General features: G+C 43.0%; 1 protein-coding gene across 3 annotated transcripts in view; it reads left to right on the top strand.

Annotated features, from left to right (window-relative positions):
• The window catches only part of NCKAP5 (NCK associated protein 5), a 977,998-nt gene that overhangs the window by 86,025 nt on the left and 878,593 nt on the right, over positions 1 to 13,380 (top strand). The window contains exon 1 of one of the 3 annotated variants that reach the window (XM_050750926.1): positions 11,880 to 12,329. The exons of the other annotated variants lie outside the window; for them this stretch is intronic. The gene's annotated coding sequence lies outside the window, so the exon portion shown is untranslated. Of the gene's footprint in view, positions 1 to 11,879; positions 12,330 to 13,380 lie in introns of those variants that run through there. 3 annotated transcript variants of the gene reach the window in all.

Below are 13,380 nucleotides of genomic sequence, written 5' to 3' on the forward strand. Positions count from 1 at the left end.
ATAGCTATTTTCCCTTCTATGCCTTTAGCCTGGGGTTCAATTTCCACAGCCATCTGAATAATATACAGAGCTCGAGAAACCAGAGGTACAGGGATTTAGATCCTGCTTCACCAAAGACTTGAAGTATAAATAATTTGCAACATAGGATTTTTAAAAATTTTATTTATCTCTATCTTTTTTTCTATTTTCTCCTGCAGAGAGTCAGGAGGTAGAATGGGGTTTAAAAATTAATCTCCAAGAAGCAGTAGTGACCTGGGTTATCCCAACTTAGCAGTAACTTCATGGATGAGTAAACAATTCCTGAAAGGAAGCTGGGAGACAGTGGCCTCCTGAGTACCAGGGAACAATCCGTGGCTTACCCTGTACCTTTGGGTTGATGTGCTAGTGATGGGCCACTGGTTTGTCTAGCTTCTCTGCAGCACCACTGTTGAATAAAAGGAAAAGAACACAATCATCTCTATGTTTTTGTGTAGACATGTATGAAAGCCAAAAATATTTATGTATTTATGAATCCTATTTGTTGGGAATTTAAGGAATTATGTTTGCAGGGTAGAACTATAATGGGGAGAGAAAGGTACATATGTGATACCCACAGGGACATTAACATGGGGGGTTGAAATTGGGCCTGAGTATACCTCAGTTTAACACAGAGGATTTCCTTATTTAAGGAAAAAGGAATGTCATCGAAATATTGATACAACCTGTTGAAGATGGAGGGCAGTGTTTATTGCCATGGGTTGGATGAGGATATGAATCTTATTGCTTGTTTCCCTTCCACTGAGTCAGTTTTATTTCCTATCTCTGTCAAAACCTGTCTGCATTCCTGCATCTAAATCCTTTATTCTATCCAGGGACACCTACTTATCTGCCCTCACATGCAGACCTATGCTGGCCAACCCTCAACTGGCCTCCTGCCCTGCAGAGGAAAGGTGGAGTCTGGGCCAGAATCCAGCCAGAGAATCAAGGTCTCTGATGTGACTCACTCTTCTCATGTCCCATTTTGACCTGACTCTTTGAGTTCTACGTCTCCAGATTCTTGATTGCTTGATTTCTCACTTACTGTCCAACTTCGTTCTTTAGTTTCATTATATGTCTGTAGTCAGGGTACACACCCTACATTAGCATACAGTTACAGTTTGGTGGAGACTTTAGAGCCAGTTGCTAGAGTTTGAAACCCTAGCTCTGCCCATTCACTAGCTGTGCAATTTTGGGCAAATTACTCAACCTGTATGTGCCTCAGTTTCCTCGCTGTAAAACAGGATAATGAAAGGACCTGACTCATATGATCATGGTGAAGATTAAATGAGTTAAGATATTTAAAGGGCTATGAAAGGTGTTTGGCACATCCTAAGTGCTATCCAAATGTTTATGATCATTATGGTTCCTGTTATTATTACCTGGCCTTATATATGTTATTTAATTTTCTAAGATGCTACTCTGCCCTGCTTTAAGTGTGTGTTTCTTTTTTTTTTTTTTTTTTTTTTTTTTTTTGAGACGGAGTCTGGCTCTGTCGCCCAGGCTGGAGTGCAGTGGTCAGATCTCAGCTCACTGCAAGCTCTGCCTCCCGGGTTCACGCCATTCTCCTGCCTCAGCCTCCTGAGTAGCTGGGACTACAGGCACCTGCCACCTCTCCTGGCTAGTTTTTTGTATTTTTTAGTAGAGACGGGGTTTCACCGGGTTAGCCAGGATGGTCTTGATCTCCTGACCTCGTGATCCGCCCGTCTTGGCCTCCCAAAGTGCTGGGATTACAGGCTTGAGCCACCGCGCCCGGCCAAGTGTGTGTTTCTTAAGAACAGATTATCTGTTGGGTTACCAGAGCTCATCGTGTGGCTCTCCTAATTTTAATTTCTTACCATGATTCAGTGTTCCAGTTATCTAAAAACAAACAGATTTTACTGTGGGCTCTGGAGAAACCAAACTTCTCCTTTTTGTACTTAAAGTTCTTGAGGTCATGATGCAGACTGGGTTCTCTAGAAGCAGACACTGAAATGAGTCTGTGTATTGATTGAATAAGGACATTGCTGTATATTGTTTAAGAAGAAACATCCATGGGAGGGAGGGGAATAATTCAGGACTGAACATAGAAGATATGCATTGGGGTCAGGCGCAACAGAGCCACAGCCAACCCTGCAGGATGCTGTGGAGTGAGTATGGCCCCTTGGAGTGACTGGGATCAGTCTGGAATTTCTTGGCCTTTATGCTCCTACATGGATCAGTAACTGGTTGTGGGCCACTTGGCGAAGAAGGGTCCTTGGGTGAGGCAAAGCCTGAGGGAGCTGGCAGCTGGAGGCTCCCTGCTCCCTGTTAAGGGACCTGTGAAGTGCATGTCTGCATCTTCCCCAGGGTTAGTTCCAGGCTGAAAGGTTGCACTTACCCAGGAAGGCTCAACACAGCATCACTTTGTAAAGACTGTGCAATTTGACCAAATCTCTTTTTCAGGGATCGATGGGGTGATAGATGGGGTTGCCGCAAGGGTAACGGATGATGCTGAAGAAAGGGAGGGTGGTGAGGTAAATGGAAGTGAATGCAGCAGAGGTTTATGTTACCATAGGAACTGTGGTCAGCAAGATATAGAGGAAGCCACACAGAATCTTTACATGTGAGGGGCTATTAGAGGCAATTAGATGGTTTTAGGCAACTAGTATAGGAGCACACTGTTTCCATTAGATTTTCTTTTTCTTATTTTTGAGATTTTGAGAAGTTGCTAATAGAAATTGTAGTAGGCTTAGGGTGACCAACCATTTTGCTTTGCCCAGAAGGAAAGGACACTTGACTTTCAGTGCTGGAGCTGGGTCTTCTTAGGTGGTTTACTATGAAGCCTTTTCCAAGCCACCTCAAAGGGTTACAACTGAAGCCATGGAATAAATGAATGGGGAGAGGGTTTGGAAACCTTGAGCAGTTGTTTTTCCATCTAGTTAAGAGTGACAGGGAACAGAGACATTATGGATGGTTCCTGCAGTACTTCACATATACTTGGCCGCTGATACCTACAGATCAAAAGGAAATTGAACATGAGGGCAATGAATTAAAAGAGAAAATTATTTGGAACAAACTGCTGAGAACAGGGAAATAATGGTAAAATAGGGAATACATCTAGGGAGCAAACGAGCTAAATGTGAAAATGCACCCAAACATTACAATGCTATAGGGGTCTTCCTGGAGTCCCTGCCTCCAAGGCCAGACCGGGTGCTTTTATCCTCATGTATATTACAACACAACCCTGGGCAACTTCATTCTACCCACACCCTCACCACATCAATTCTAGAATGTCCTTTCCTCCTTTTCTTCCTTCTCTCTCACCACAGGGGTGGTGCATGCTTCAGCAGTCCCGGGGGCCAAAGTTAGCAGGAAGCCCTGGGCATATTACCCACTGCCCCCTCCTAGGGTGAGATGAGTCTCTCCTGGGGACTGGACATAATTTGGTGTTGGTATGGAAGTTTGATGTTGGGGGTGGGGAGGTTCCCTGCTTCTGGGAATGCATTTCTATGAGTTGCCTTACCGGCCCAAGTCCAAATACCAGAGGCTTAGGTGGAAACTGGTCTCATCTCTAAGATGAAAGGAGAGCATGTTCCAATCACTCTGGTTTCCTAGTGTGGAGTGTATTACAGGAAAGGCTCTGACAAACTGATATGAGTCACTAAGCCTGTGACCTTTGGACTTTCTGACCTCATATCAATCATCGTTCATGCTCTGTCAACAATTACATTTCCATTGATGAACTGGGTTTCCACTAATAACTGAATTCTCTGTATCCAAGAGATTAGTGTATCATATTCAATTAGCTGCACTTTATTTTCAGATTGTCCTAACTTTTCCAGTTCTGTACAATCTTAGTTATCCCCTATCATTCAGACAAACAGTGCCTACGCTTTGACTTTATTTTTTTATCAGAAAACAGGTGGAAATATTTCAATGTATTTTTCAATTGTGTCTCCCAATCAGTAGACACTCACAGAATGTTCTATAGGCATTCAGATTGCAAAATATACATAGAGTCTGAAGCACTGTATGTTTGCACTGAGGATTTGTGGTATAAATTGTACACTGTTCCATATAATGTTTGCTGAATGACTCAGTGAATGAATGAGCACATTCAATCATAAGTTAGAAATTAATGATTTCAAAGATTAGTGGACTCACGTAGGCTTCAAGCTTACCTGCCATTCGTTACACAGTAATATATTATTTTCTGGGACACCCCATGTATTTTTCACCACTATTAAGTGATGCTGATTGCCTCTAGGAGAGCAGGCAGATATGGCAATTTTTATTAAACAAGTGACTTGGAAGAGGAGTAGCTGAAGATAAAAAGAATGGGAAGAACAAAGAAAAGAGAGGCAGCCAAGTTTCTGGACTTTAGGCCCTGGAGCCTTGCCTTCCCACTTCCTCATCCCCCATTCAAGTCTGTAGCTGGAAGCCCATGTTGCGTCAAATCTACCTATTTTCCTTACCTTTTAGGTCTACTATGACTTTACATCTCCTTTTCTAGTTGGAATAAACCTGTTTAACTACACAGCTATACATACCTAGCACCACACCAGCATGGAGGGAACTATGGAGGCGTAGAAGAGGGTCTCTGCATCAAGGTGGCCACAGTCTATCTTGGCGTGAGAGTGGCCTACTAAAAGCAAATGTGAACACATAAGTGCATGTGTATCGTTAAGAGATCAGATGGTTACTATAGGTCAGAAGATCTCAGGAGTCAATAAGGGATGAGCTGGACAGGGAAAGAAGAATGTACTTTAATTCAGTTCATCCAGCCCTGTCTGCAATTTCACTGCCGATTTGGCCAGCAGCAGTAGGAGAGGGCTGGTAGGATATGCTGTAGGACATCACCCAGGGACATCACCGTCTGGGCTGTTTATGGAACCAAATGGAACCTAAGACTTCATTTCAAATGTATTCTATTGCTATTGTAACACTCAAAAGCCTCCTTACTATACTGTCTGCACTTTTCTTATAAAATAAGAAATGTATCATTTTTATATTTATTCAGAAAGCAATTTCAAAATATGGAATGCTTGAAATTGTGGAAGCTAACAATAACTTCTCATAACCCTAACCAATAGAACTCATGTTCTTATAATCAGTCAAAATAATAAGTGGCAACTGATAAATTGAATGGTAAGTCTCCTTTGTTAATAGAAGGCTGTCATTTAAAATAATCTCCCAAATCCAGTAGATTTGTAGGTTGAACAATGGTTATTGTACCTGGAAAAGGTTCGATGTGTTTCAGATCAATAGCCCTGGATTTATTTAAGGTATAAAGTTTAAGCCAGTAGTGACAGCAGAGCCAAGAAGCTCCTACCTGATAGACCAGAGTTGGGTCCCTTAGACTTTCCTGACGTCTCAGGGAAAGTACAGAGAATTCTAGTACTGTGGTTTCTTGGACAAACGACCATTTCTCCAAACCACAGTAGGCTTTGCCTGAGAATTTGGAGAAAGCACAGGCATTTCTTTTCCTGGGAGAAAGAGTAAACATGAACTGTGGCTGCCTGGTTGATGACCATTTTCTCTCTTTGTCAGGCCCAGGCAAGGGAGCAGTCCCCACCCTGGACATGGAAAAGCCTACAGCTGCAGCTCAGCCTTGCTCACCCCTAGAGCCCTGACGCTGTGCCTGGACAGGTGTTCTTTGCACCTGAGCTGGCAACTTTCCTCTGGCTGCCCCTACCCCATTTCTGCCATTTCTGTTGACTTTCCAGGGCTGTTGGGTTAGGGACAGACTGTTGGGTTAGGGCTGACTCACTCTTCCTCTGATCTGTATGGATGCCTTTTCTAAAGGGCCCTTGAAGCATATTTGCCACAAAAATAAGTTGTTTCTGGAGCTTAAAATATCAGGTGATCAGAGCAAAGAATTTATATTATGTGTGTCCACATGTGCTTTTGTGTGTGCTTCCAAAAAAAAAAAAAAAAAAAAAGGAGAGAAGAAAAGGCACCTCCAGCCCACTCCAGCAGACCCCTGAGCCACTTTCCTTGCCACTATTCCCACTTTTGTCTTTTTAACTAAAAAGCTTTCCCAATATGAAAGGAGGAACTCAGGAGCTGGCTGAGTAATCAGCCCAGGGCTCTGCTGGCCATCTGGGTAAATGCAGGCAGGGCCACCACAGCCTGAAGTCTGTTCCCTGGGGATGCCAAGGAAAAGCAGAGTATCCCTGCCTCCTCCCTGGGGCATCTTTGCATGTTATCTGCTGGAGCTTCTCATCCCATCCTAGGGTGGTTGCCAGGGACTATTATGATCTGGTGGGGTCAGGGGCTATTATGCATCAAGCCTCAGTGTGTTTTAGGGACTACAGGGAACCCACTGTCAACACCATTCAGGGCTGGCGTTATGGCAGGCACTAATTACAATAAGCCAGGTTTCACACAGGGGAAAGTCAGTGGCTGTCCCCATCCTCTTCCTTTTCTTCTCCTCTTCAATTTCTTAGTGTTATCAACTGATTTTAATGGCCTCCCAGAATCTGGTGAAAATTGGACTCAGAGTCTATTTATTTAGACAATCACGGGCCACAAAATTCATTGCACTCTCAGTTTCCACACAGTCACATCCCCTGCCTCCCCCAGGCTCTGGTTCCAGGCAGACTCTGTTTGCAGGTTAAAAGGAATGCAACTTGCATGTTGTAGTTTAATGAATTTACATAAATCCTTAAAGTAATATTGCTGGACCCCAGCTTGCAAACTGGACTTTAATTTTGTGCATTGGATTTGTGTAAAATCAAAGTCAGGAGAAGGCTCCCCACACTTGTTCCCTTTTCCCACCTCCTCTTTCTCAGCACTTTTTATTTAGGGCAAGCAAAGAAGTTAAAAATGTCAATCTCACAGTATGTACTGTCAACAACACAATGAGGAGGCTGAAATAAAATCCTCCAACTTCACGGTGATACTTTATACTTATATAGGGTCTTTCATGAAGAGCCTTCCAGTGCCTTTGCACATTAACCCTCACTGTGCCTCCTTGGGCTGGGCCTAGAGCCTACACTGGTGAAAAAGCAAAGGGACGGTGGGCTAACACCTCATTACATGGCAGGTTCCAGGTAGATTCTCTAAGTATGTGAAACTTTACATCTCTCCCCTCACCTCCTCTTCTAGCAAATGTAGGGTATATCAGCCCCCTCGCCAAAGGTCCTTGGTATTGCAATAGTGTCAACAACCAAATAGACAGAATACACCTGTGTTGAGGGCACCAGGAGGCAGCCCTCACTCCTCTCATGAAGAAAAATAGCATTTGTAAGTTTGAAATTTGATATATCATGAAATGCATCAAAGCAGTGATTATGGGAGTAATCTGAACTTTGTTGGAATTCCTTACGCTCACTTTATGGTTTTGTCTTGTTTTTGTTCGATTTATGTAAGAGGGCTACCATAACATCTGCAGTGATTAAAGCCTATAAATGTCTTTATTCCACTATGTGTTTGGGGCCCTCAATGTGGCACCTGTTTTGTCTTTTCTAAGTTTTACTTTGTATACCAACTTTGCGTCAAATATGATATATTGTAAGTTGTGGTTACCAAGAATTTTCTAATTGGTCACAGGGCTCCTTCCTAAAGAACCTGGACAAAACTACATGATCTTTGTCAATGTATGATGGTAGACAAGAGGGTCATCTATTTGCTTCTCTTGTTTAAACCAGTGCCTCTTGAAATATGGTCTGAGGACCATATGTGTGAGAATGACATGGGCCACATTCTAAACACGAGGGTTCTCAAGACCTTGAGACTCACACTCTCAACACCATGCCAGTTTGTTTGATGAAAGCTGAGGTATTCTGTGCTATTCTTTGTAAAATTTCCTGTGCTTCCTATTCCTGACCATATTAACTCTTACAGTGCAGATTGGATGGCCTGCTGTTTCTTAAGCCCTGGTAGAATGATGAGCTCCAGGAGAAGACACAGGTACTGCAGCAGAAAATACTCATTACTGAAGGCTCAGTGTAAAGGGCAGCAGACAACAAACATACTGAATTCCCCTCACTGCCAATATTTTCGCCATCCTGCAGTTGGATCTTGCCCATCTCCAAGGGTATGGAGAATTTACTCCACAGTAATGCCCTAGGACTAAGCCTGTGAGTCCGGTTCCCATGTTCTTTGCACTTGTCTTTCAGACCTATGACTTATCTTTTCTTGGAAGAGCCAAGCAGAGGGGCTGGGTTACATAAAGGAGCAGAAGACACATGGGTTTGGGGTTGACATCTGAAGCTCTGTTGAATGCCCACTGGCATGTATCTGCATATAGCAATCAGACCCAGGTGTTTTAATGGTGGCCACATGCTTCTTATTCCGAGCTACCACTATTCATATTAGTTTACTAACTTCTTGTTCAATATTTATCATCCTCAGAGGACTCCAGGGCTCCTTAGGACACTGGAGGGTCGGACGGACCTGAGTTGAAATTCCGGATCTACCACTGACTATTTGTGTGATCACATTCAAATTAGTTCAGGAACGTATCTTCCTGGGCCTCAGTTTTCTTGGTTGTGAAAGGTGAGTGAAGATAATAGTGTGTCACTCACCGGTTTGTTTGTTTGTTTGTTGTTGTTGTTGTTGTTGTTTGCGATGGAGTTTCACTCTTGTTGCCCAGGCTGGCGTGCAGTGGTGCCATCTTGGCTCACGGCAACCTCCGCCTCCTCACTGGGTTATTTTAAGGGTAAATTAGATGATGCACTGAAAGCCAATGGCACATGGAAATGCTGAAGAAGGGGCAGTTGTGTATGAGGACGGGGGAGTGGTAGACTCAGACGCTGGAGCTAGAAACTGTGCCTGGGATCATGGTCCTTGTAGGTCCCTTGTAATACAAGACATCACCACTAAGCAGTTTTAAGAGACCTTTTGGCTGTTTTTTAATCTATGCCGATCTGATTGTCATCTCTGACTTCAGGAATTTTCCAGTTTAAGACAGAAAACACTTATTCACATAATAAAAATAACCAGCGTAAGACATTTAAGAAAATGATCAGGTAAATAGCCATATATGTGCCTGTTATAATGCCGCCCAGCCGTCCTTCTCCCAGGCCTCAGGGAGAGAGGACATTACCTGAGCGCAGGACTAGCAGGTGTACAGCAGGCGGGCAGGCACCGCTCAGCAGGTGGGGGGAGTTTTGGCAGCAGCATTCACAATCACCTAGTAGGTAGAAGCGGTGAGGATGGCCTTTCCCTCACCTACCCCCACGTTTCCCCTCTTTTGTTTTTTATACTAAGTTGTAAGTCTAGCTAAATACTTGTATTTAACTCTCACTTGGGAAGGTATGACCTGGATCACACCCAAGGGGCTCCAAAAGTGCATTAAACAGAATCTGGCCTCAGGTTCCTATAATATGTGGGCCATAAAAAAAATAAAAATGTGCAGGAAACATGGGCTGTGCTTTCCTTTTCTTGAAACTATTATGGACATAAGATATCTTCCCACTATGAAGTAAGACAAGAATTGGGTATGCTTTCTCTAGAGGAATGGAAATAGTGCTTTGAAAAATCTATCCCACCTTGGTGGAAATTTTCAGTCATTCTTTTTCTTGGACTTTTTTTTCCCCCAAAGAAAAACATAGGCTCTAATGTATGGCGTATGCCTGCGAGTTTCCAATATAAAGGCCTGGTAGGTAGTATAGCACGTACACAGGGCTGGGTTTTACACCATCACTCCCAGCCACTGAAGAAAGGCAAAGTCCCTTCTTAATAAAGCTCCGCGGACCCACTGTGGGTTAGCACTTTCTAAACTCCGCCTGGAGATTTCCTTAATGTTAGACTAGCCATGACAAGGAGCTGGTCACACCTGTGCCCCTACCAGCTTTCTGACTTGTCGCTCCAGTGCTTGCTAGCACCCAGGAAACTGAACCAAAGCAGCTCACACTTGTCTTGCCTTAAAACTTCATTTGTCAAACAGGGATTGCACAAGGAAAAGGTCAGCACTTTATGTTCTGAGCACTTAACTTGAATCATTTCTGAAGGTGGACAGAGTCTAAGAGGTCTTTAAATCAGTGCTCAAATGTAAGGGGAAAGGGGTGGGTCCTTGGATCAGAAATGAAAACTAGTGCCTGTGTCTCCCTCTTCTCAACCCTATTCCACTCCCACATACCATTGCATCCTGGGAGAAACTCCATCAACATTCATTCAATCAATACCTCTTTCATGAGCAGCTACTATAGGTCAGACATTTAGTGAAGAAATAGCAAGGTTTCTTTTTGAGGTTTCTTTTGAAAATTACACCATCAAGTATTTTTATTATTATTTCTAATAACAAAAATGAAACATGATCATTGAAAAAAAAAGTCAAACCACAAACAAAGCATATAAACCTGAAAGTTCCTTCCACCTTTTTTCCCGAAGGTGACCACTGTTAATCATTTACATAATTCCTCTCATCATATGCAAAGTTATTTTTCCTGTTTAGTATGCCACATTCTATACTGCACCTTGCTTTATCCACTCAGTAAGCGAGCACCTACTTCTGTCCACGTCAGTATACTCAGTTACCTCCATTTTTGTTTTCTCATATTGATGAATATTAGTCTCCCCTTTATTGGCTTACAAATAATGCTGCAAAGAACATTCTTGTGCTTATATCTTTGTGCTCTTTTGGGAGTGTATTTGTGGGATCACTATGGAAAAGTGGAATTCTGGGTCTAAGGGTTTGTACTTGTAAAATCTTTAGGTACTTCTAATTTACTTTCCCTTAACAGGGTGCTCATTGAAGACCCAACAATGACATACAAAATTTGTGTTGTCTTTAACTATTTCCCACATGAAAGTAGCATATATTGGGGTCTTGGGACCCGACCAAATCAATAACTAATTGCTGCTCTTTGAGGAAATCATTTTCAGACATGCAGTGAGCATCTGCTGGGGGTGGTGAGATGTGAGGTCATTGTTTTCCAAGGCCAGGGAGAGAGCTTAATCTAAACATACACTCCATGCCACAGAATCAGCTAACTTTGTTCCTGCCTCCGCCCTTAATGCTCACCCTTCACCTCCCACATTTCTGCTTAGGATTCACTATGGCAAGTGATTTAGGTATAATCAAATAACACTTACAAGGCAGCCCTCAAAGACCTTTCAAACTGAGTTGGGGAGACAGAACACAGATGGCTAAAAAACAAACTAAAAATACTAGTCAGTATATAAAAAGCAGCAAATAAATATAAATAGTAAGCATCGTTATAGCAGTGCGGAGGAAGGAAGGAAAACAGTGGGCTGGAGTGTTCGGGCTTCGTGGCAGAGACTCGGTGTTGGATCTGTGGAATTTCTCTAGGTGGGGGTTAGGGGTGGGAGGGGAGATAACTGTAAAAACTGTAAGAACCAACAGACAGAAAAGAGATTCCAGGAGAGAGTGGAAAATAGGGGAGAAAGGGCCCACTTTTATTCTGATAGTTGCAAGTGAGTGGGGTTTACAGTGTTCTGTGGGATTATTAGACAGACTTGGCACAGATTCTTATTTGTTTGTTTTTTGGAGTGTTGGGGGTGGTGCAGGTGGGTGGTTAAAATTTTGAGAATCAAAAGAAAGCCTCCAGCACTCTTCTCAGGAAAGAAAATTTGCATATTTGCAAATGCACACAAAATGTTGCTGTGATTTCAAGGATCCCTTCCCTCCTACTCCAAGCTGAGAAACTAGTATATATCTAAAAGGAGTTGCACCCAAGACAATCTATCTAGGAAAAATGTCAGCCAGGTGTATATATCACAGTAAAAGTAATTAAGCAATGTAAGATACAACCAGTATTCATATATTCATGAATCATCAAGCTCTGAAGCTGACTCGAAACAGGTGGGTAAGCAATTTGGTAGGACTGTGCTGGCACTTCAAACTTTTCCTCCAGGTCTCCGGCTATTCCAGTGGAAATATCCAGATGGAGGCGATTCTCTGTCTTTTTCGGACCTGAAAGAGGCCAAGCTCTCAAAAATGTGAATCAATGGGATTATTTACGCACGTATAACTGGAATCCACTCCAAGATGCCGATTTCGCTGCAGAAGAGATACTCTTGCTCCCCACCCCCTCCTTTCTTTTTGACAGTCAGTTAATAAAGACTCAACAATAAGCAGCTGCCAGTGATGTCATTTGGGACTTTGTCCACGGAGCTTGTATTTACAAGCTCGGAGCAGCGACGGAGCCGCAGCGCAGGGAGCAAGTCTCCGCAAACTTGCACCGTACTCACGGCAGGACTTCCCAGCCGCTGCGGATGTTCAGGAAAACCGAGTCCCTTCTCTTAGCGTGGCCTTTGAATGCTTCAGAAATAAACAGAGGATAACCAACCGCGGGAGGAACTGTTTAGCTGGAGAGAGTTGTTGCAGTTCCTGTGTCTGTCTCCAGGACTGTGATATGTGTTGACTGAAGAGCTAACTAAAAGTAAGACTGTTGGGATTGTTTTTTTTTTTTTTTTTTTTTTTTTTTTTCAAAATCTTGTAACAGTTTTTCTTTATACAGCTTGTTTTCCTTCTAAAGTGAGATGATGATGTTTACATATTTCTTCAGGCTCTTTCGGCTGTCACAGCAAGTATGCGTTTGTTCTAAGTAACTATAGGGCCCTAAAGCAGACTGGAATGAGGGGTAGAGGACCCCTTGTCTCTGAGAACAAACACCAGGATGCAGATGATAAGGAGATACTGAATGGCTAATCCTCATTTGCCTCTGTAGGGAGGTCCGGTTTGGTTTTTCATTTGTTTTGTTTTTGTTTTTTGAAGAAATACCAACCCACCAAAAAACTATTAGCTTGATCTAGAAAGTTTAGCAGACAACTGTGAAGGCTGTTTTTTCATGAGCTGGTATGCTGCAGGGAGAACGCCACTTTTTGTCTCTGATTCTTTCTGTGGTTTATAGATTTCTAGTATGTGCATGTTAATGTTTATGGTCTCTCATCCCCTCCTACCTATACCCTCTCCCCAAACACACACACACACACACACACACACACACACACACACACACACACACACACAGGCTCATTCATCCTCAGGAATGTGCATGTATCAAAAAATATTTTGAAATTGAAACTGCTTCTATTTGGATTCTTTTCGCATTGAGTATCTGGAGAAATGTTCAGTGTTCTGACTTGTCTTCTGAGTTGGAACCCAAGTTAATGTACTACGGAAAAAGGCAAACTTTGACACTCAGCTAGTTTGGTATACAAAATCCACGTGGTCTCTTTTGCCTGCCTCAGGGCTCTTTAAAACTCTCCAGATACTCTCTGGGATTTAAATAGGAAGAGTGAGCTTCACGTGTGCCGCCAACCTGGACAGGAAGCTCTTATCCCACCTGCACCGGCTGGCCCGTGGGAGATTCTCTGTTGCCACCTGGGAGTTCTGCTTAAGAGCCCTGTGAAAAATTGTCTTTCTGTCCTTCAAGCTACCAGCTATGCTCCCCAGTGCCTGCAGTTCAGCCTCTTGCAACCAGTAGCAAA

This window comes from Macaca thibetana, chromosome 12 (genome assembly GCF_024542745.1).
Source record: "Macaca thibetana thibetana isolate TM-01 chromosome 12, ASM2454274v1, whole genome shotgun sequence".
In the NCBI taxonomy this organism is placed as follows: Eukaryota; Metazoa; Chordata; class Mammalia; order Primates; family Cercopithecidae; genus Macaca; species Macaca thibetana.